Source organism: Triticum aestivum, chromosome 5B, assembly GCF_018294505.1.
Source record: "Triticum aestivum cultivar Chinese Spring chromosome 5B, IWGSC CS RefSeq v2.1, whole genome shotgun sequence".
NCBI classification, from domain to species: domain Eukaryota; kingdom Viridiplantae; phylum Streptophyta; class Magnoliopsida; order Poales; family Poaceae; genus Triticum; species Triticum aestivum.
Genome location: NC_057807.1, coordinates 700722298 through 700728346, shown reverse-complemented (window position 1 = coordinate 700728346; position 6049 = coordinate 700722298). Strand labels below are relative to the sequence as shown.

The 6049-nt window shown below is 48.1% G+C and overlaps 1 long non-coding RNA gene across 1 annotated transcript; it reads right to left on the bottom strand.

Moving 5' to 3' along the window:
* Nucleotides 1–3482: 3482 nt before the first annotated feature.
* On the bottom strand, nucleotides 3483–5775 carry LOC123117801 (uncharacterized). Its single transcript, XR_006457519.1, has 2 exons — nucleotides 5568–5775; nucleotides 3483–5240 (listed from the first exon to the last, which is right to left on the bottom strand). It is a non-coding gene; the product is annotated as an uncharacterized lncRNA (long non-coding RNA).
* Between the last annotated feature and the right edge of the window lie 274 nt (nucleotides 5776–6049).

Genomic DNA, 6049 nt, shown 5'->3' with positions numbered 1-6049 from the left:
GCATATTCTATGAGACATTTGCAGAAGAAAATACTGACTATTCAGAATATAAGGGGTGTGTATTAAGAGGACAACTGATAATGACAGTTCAGAATGTAATCAACAGATTTTACAACAGGGAGCCACCATTTTAACTTAAGGAACAATGAGAAAGTGTCTGAACATAGTTACCCTTGTACTCCCTCCGTTCCTAAATATAAGTCTTTTTATAGATTTTCAATACAGACTACATACAGATGTATATAGACATATTTTAGAGTGTATATTCACTTGTTTTGCTCCATATGTAATCCATATTCAAATCACTAAAAAGACTTATATTTAGGAACGGGGGGAGTTTAATACTACAACAGATTCAGAAAAGCATCCTTGACATCCTTATGCCACAGCCTTATGCCACAGACTGATAACATGTTTTACTTTATCACACAGTGGATTGATATTTTTCTTTATGAAATATCAGCAGGACAATAGAATGTAAAAGGCACGGATGTCCAGTAGCTAGATAGAGGCGTACAGTTCAAAAACTTAGAATGTAACACGTGGTACTTGGTGAAAGTAGCCCCTGTAATTAGGCTTGGGTACAATTTAGTGGCTTCCTCGGGCAAACACAACTATTCCTACTATGGAGCAGCCCAAAACTCATTTTGCATTTCAAGAGACAAGAGCAGCAATATCTGGTGTCACTAGAATATGAAACATTTGTAACTATTTTATTTCCCTATAGCATATATTATTTTAACTAAGACAGATGAAGCAAGGATATCACAGAATTGCTAAAGATCTGGCTACATCATATATACTAAAGATTGGGCAGTAACATATCTTGAGCAGTACATCAGCACTGGCTACAACTCGAGAGGTAGCAAATTAAGGTGCGCGCCAAAGACATCATTAACCACTGGCTTCATTTCCTTGAAGTAGAAATTCTACAAGACTAACTTCGAAGAATAGCGTTCCTGAATTGGTAAACAGTGAAAACACATCAATTCCATGAAAATGCTCCATTCAGGCAATAAAGTAACTCTCACACGCGAGTAAGAGAAAGAGATGATATTCTACAATGTAACACATGAGCTACATTACTGATTATGGCATAGGTCAAAATTCACATGCATAAGAACATGAGTTGCCTGTTCAATTATCCCTTAGATCAGTAGCATTACTCAGCATATACACCTGAGATATGGATCCAATTAGTAGGCCAATTAGTGTGTACTCAAACAATCTAAATCCAATTCCAGGCCAATTAATGTACTAAAAACAATCTGAATCCAATACCAAGCCAATTCATGTACTCATAACAATCTAAATCCAACACCAGGCCAATTCATGTACTAAAAGTAATCTGAATCCAACACCAGGCCAATTCATATACTCAAAACAATGTGACCCCAATATCAGGCTAATCTGAATCCAAGCAGAGCCAGACATCAAATGCATATTGACGAACGAGAGGAAGAAGAGTGCATACATGGAACACATGGACAAGATGACCAAAACATATTTACTTCGCTTGCAGATCTGGGACAGCATCGTGACATACAAGACCCACATTCGCTAACACTGTTAGAATAATCCGAGGCACTTCGTCAATCTACCGAGGACCAAGCAATCACACGAGGCACGACACCGAGATTTGTTAACGAGGTTCACCGATATGGCTACATCCCCGGGGCATGACTACGGGCGCTCCTTCCCATGACACCGTCACAATACCGCACCCCGGCCGCCCGGGCGCCGGCACACGCCGCCGGCTCCCCGCGTGCACGTGCTATTATGTTGGCATAGGTTACATCGTGTGTCTACCCCACTATATATGAGAGGCCTAGGATACAAGTGTCCTATTAGAACACAACTCCTACCCTGTCTACACACAGTACGACTCCAAGTCCAACTGTAACCTAACTTGTACAATAATATTCGACACAACTCTAACAAACTCCACCTTGGCAAATATTCTCCACCATCTTGAATTCGTCCGTGCATCGAACCTCCATGTACATTGGACTTGAGATACGCCATGAGCACCGCTGCTACTCCCGGACTTCATGTGACTCCACCTGCAACTGTAGTCCCTTCTTGTCTTTTTCACAATCAACACTCGAGCAAAATTAAGTTCCTCATTACTCTACCTTGTGCTTCCAACTTCCAGAGAATCCGTTCAACGCCATCACACACCAACCACTGTCTGCATGAAAATGAACAATTCACATATTGGACGCCACATATAAGAGTTACCTGAACTCAACGTCACCGCTCTTTCTTGACTGCTTGTCTGAAACTTGAAGGAATTTCACCGTCGCCCTGTGTCACCCTGAGTCAAATTCACAGTTGTCTCATCCCTTTTCCGGATAGTCTCTGGCATGTCCCACAGCTATAGCACTCCGCCTCTTTCTGTATTTGTCATCGGCACTTTGCCATGTGCACTGAACAGAACAGAATATACGACCATGTACTCTCTCAGCTTTTGACAATTTCAGACTTTCCGCCACTTTCTCAGATTCTTCACGGTCAACTCCTGTCCATCAACTAGCACCGATAGACCCAGTCACCAACTTGAATCCGGTACTCGTCAACACTGCTTCAGCACCCCCTGCACAGTTTGCCTGACCACATGTCTGACCACCAGTGCCTTGGCCTGTCGCTGTGTCCCGTGCTTACCGCACGCCTCGCCGCTATCACCGCGCCGAGCCTCTGCTGTCTTGGTCGAGTCTCTAGGGCCGCGGACCCACACCACTCAAACCCCTACTGCAGAGAACCAACGATCATCACCGACCGATGCCGAGTATCACGTCTCCATCAGACGACTGGTACCCAATCCGATCCACGTGTCTCTCGCTATCCCACTGAAATAGGCTTCGACTCTCCGAATTCTTACGCCGTAGCCCCTCCATCAGCACCGAGCGAAGTCGTCCATCAGACTCCAGCTCCACCTTCAACATGACTCCATGGTGGTTGTACGAGCCACCCCCACGCCCTGTCGACTTCAAGCTCTCATGTGTACACAACCTTGAATCAACCCTGCGTCATTGTCTTGTCGAAGCTGCACAAGCCCTCAAGCCTGCACCACGTGTTTCCACGCCCCAGAAGTTGGCCACCATCAGCATCACGCTCTTATGTCGTCGTCGCTGAAATCACCGCCGTCTTCTGCTTTGACCAACATATCCGTCGATCCGTCAGACAGTCCAGTCCGACCCAGCCGAAATTATCCGACTGCAACCATGCTCCACCCTGCGTCATGTCTGCACATCTCCGTGCATTGCCTTGACGCCCTGCGTATGCATGATCCTGCCATGACATGCTCCAGAATCCTTCGAGCCTTATACGCACGTCGCCATCCTGGTCGCCCACATCCATCTTCATCAACTTGGCGTTCTGCTACACAATCAAGCAATCCTTTGCACCAACAGATCACATCCTTGATGCAACACTTGAGAAAACATATAGCCATCAGACCAAAAAAAATAACCGTGGGTCCACCCGCCAACTCCTGTTGATCTTATATGAACATGCGACGCCACGTCTTGACACACCTTCATGCTGCCATCTCGTACAACCCATGTACAAAGCAAAGAAAGTCAAAACAACATCCCTTGTAGCCTTCTCCGTGTAAAGAATTCCACGTCCACCACACCTGGCTACCGTAGACTTGATTTATCTTTCCTGCTCTTCATCAATGCACGCATCATGGTATTCTCTGACGCCTTTTTTTTATCCAACAAATCTCACGGCTGCTCTTTCCTGGCTTCAATGCACCTCAGCCTCAGTCACTTTGGCGCTCGTTCGTAGACCTATACGCCCGCTCTGAGCAAAACACAGCACCACCAATGTGCACCCCAATGGGCCATTGAACGCCTGCAAGCCACCTAGCGGGCCACGTCTTCATGGGCCACAACCCAACACACGCTATAGGTTTCCAGTCCGAGCCACTCCTGGACAGCGCAAGCGTTCCACGTTACACCGGCGCCGCTTCCAATCGATCGAATCGATCTATGCTGCTGTTGCACGATTCCGCCATCCATACGCTCGCCTGATCGATACACCTCATCAATGGCTCACGCCGTAGGCTCCGCTCGATTCCCGATTGCTTCTACCCGATCTCGTTGACAGCGCACCGTACGACCTCCACAGAACAATCACTTCCGGAGATCGTCTTTGCGCCGAGCTCGACCACGATCCATCCTCTAAATCAACGAATCCGCAACCTCATCGTAACCTTGCTCATGATACCACTTGTTAGAATAATCTGAGGCACTCTGTCGATCTACCGAGGACCAAGCAATCACACGAGGCACGACACCGAGATTTGTTAACGAGGTTCACCGATATGGCTACATCCCCGGGGCATGACTACGGGCGCTCCTTCCCATGACACTGTCACAATACCGCACCTCGGCCGCCCGGGCGCTGGCACACGCCGCCGGCTCCCCGCGTGCCCGTGCTATTATGTTTGCATAGGTTACATCGTATGTCTACCCCACTATATATGAGAGGCCTAGGATACAAGTGTCCTATTAGGACACAACTCCTACCCTGTCTACACACAGTACGACTTCAAGTCCAACTGTAACCTAACTTGTACAATAATATTCGACACAACTCTAACAAACACAACATCTCTTCCAAAGTATCTAGAAACAGAATATCTACAGCATATGTGCCTAGAATAAACAAGTAAGCATATAACCACCGACATCACCGACGAAATTTGACAGAATACAAATGAACCGCGGATCGACCGGACCAATCGACTAACCCTGGAGTAGGTAAGATCAGATCTTAAAGGTGATGAACCGAGTACCCATTATGGCGATGACAACGAGGAAGAGCACGTGGGCGCAGAGCAGGAGGCCCTTGGCGAAGGCGGGGAGGCGGCCCTGGCTGCTTTGGCGCGCGAGGCAGAGCGCGAGCGCGGTCCCCAGCTCCACCGGCACAAAGACGGCTAAGATGATCATCAGAATCGCGTAGTAGGCCGCAGCGCAGCGGCCAAAGACCGGCCCCGCGGGCTGCGGCCGGCAGGTGGAGCACGGTGGTCAGGGCCAGGAGAAACGTGAGGTAGCCCAGCACCAACAGCGCGTACGCTAGCTGCGCTACATCCGGTGGCGGAGCAAACGGTAGCAGTGACAGACGCATGTGGCCTACGCTGGTCGGGCCTCCTTCTATGTCGACGCCGTTGCCTTGGGATTGGGAGAACACCGCCCCCATGGATGGATGGATGTGGAGTCTCTGAGGGAGATCTGCGGAAGGAAGAGAAGAAGAGAGGGGATATGCAGGTCAGCAGCAGCCAAGACAAGGCTACCAAAACACAAATTTAATGGTATTGTGCAATCCAAATAACACTCCCCCGCGCTAAGTTGTGCTCTAGTCTCAATTCACTTGTTCCCTCCCTCAAATAAAATCTCAATTCACTTGTGAAACAAGAAACTTTGTTTCTCTATTTTTACAGATCTCAGAGGTGTGCGTGACAGAAATAAAAGAATCCGGACACTACATTCCAACATACTACCGCACAAGATAAATAATTGCACAGATAATATCAAGAAAGAGGACCATAGCATGAGTACCTGCGTCCCTCTGCTCTTGTCTTGCCCCGCCGGTGGTCTTGTCTTGCTGCCGCGCCGACGGTGGCCGGTGGTCCTGTATTGCCGCCCTTGCCGCCGCGCCGCCGCTGGCCGGTGGTCGTAGAATGTCTTGCCGCTTGTGGTCCTATAGATGAGATCGGACTCTCATTTTATAGTAGACAGAGCGCAGGACGAGACGCCTAAGAGGGGGGCGTTCAGACCGGCTCCTCTACCGTTCTGTTAAGCACACGCATACGGGCCTTGACAAAAACCAACCAACTACGCGTTCGTGGGTGCACTACTGCAGATGAAGGTGGGAGGAAAGTCTGGAACCGGGCCAGGGATTCGCGAAAACATTCAACCATTCCTCGCATCGTGATTCGTGCAAATACATTTTCCTTTTTATTACTTTTCTCATGTAGAACATGTCTTGAAGTTCAATCATTTCCAGAATAGCAAAGATCTCTACTTAGGATCTAGGATAA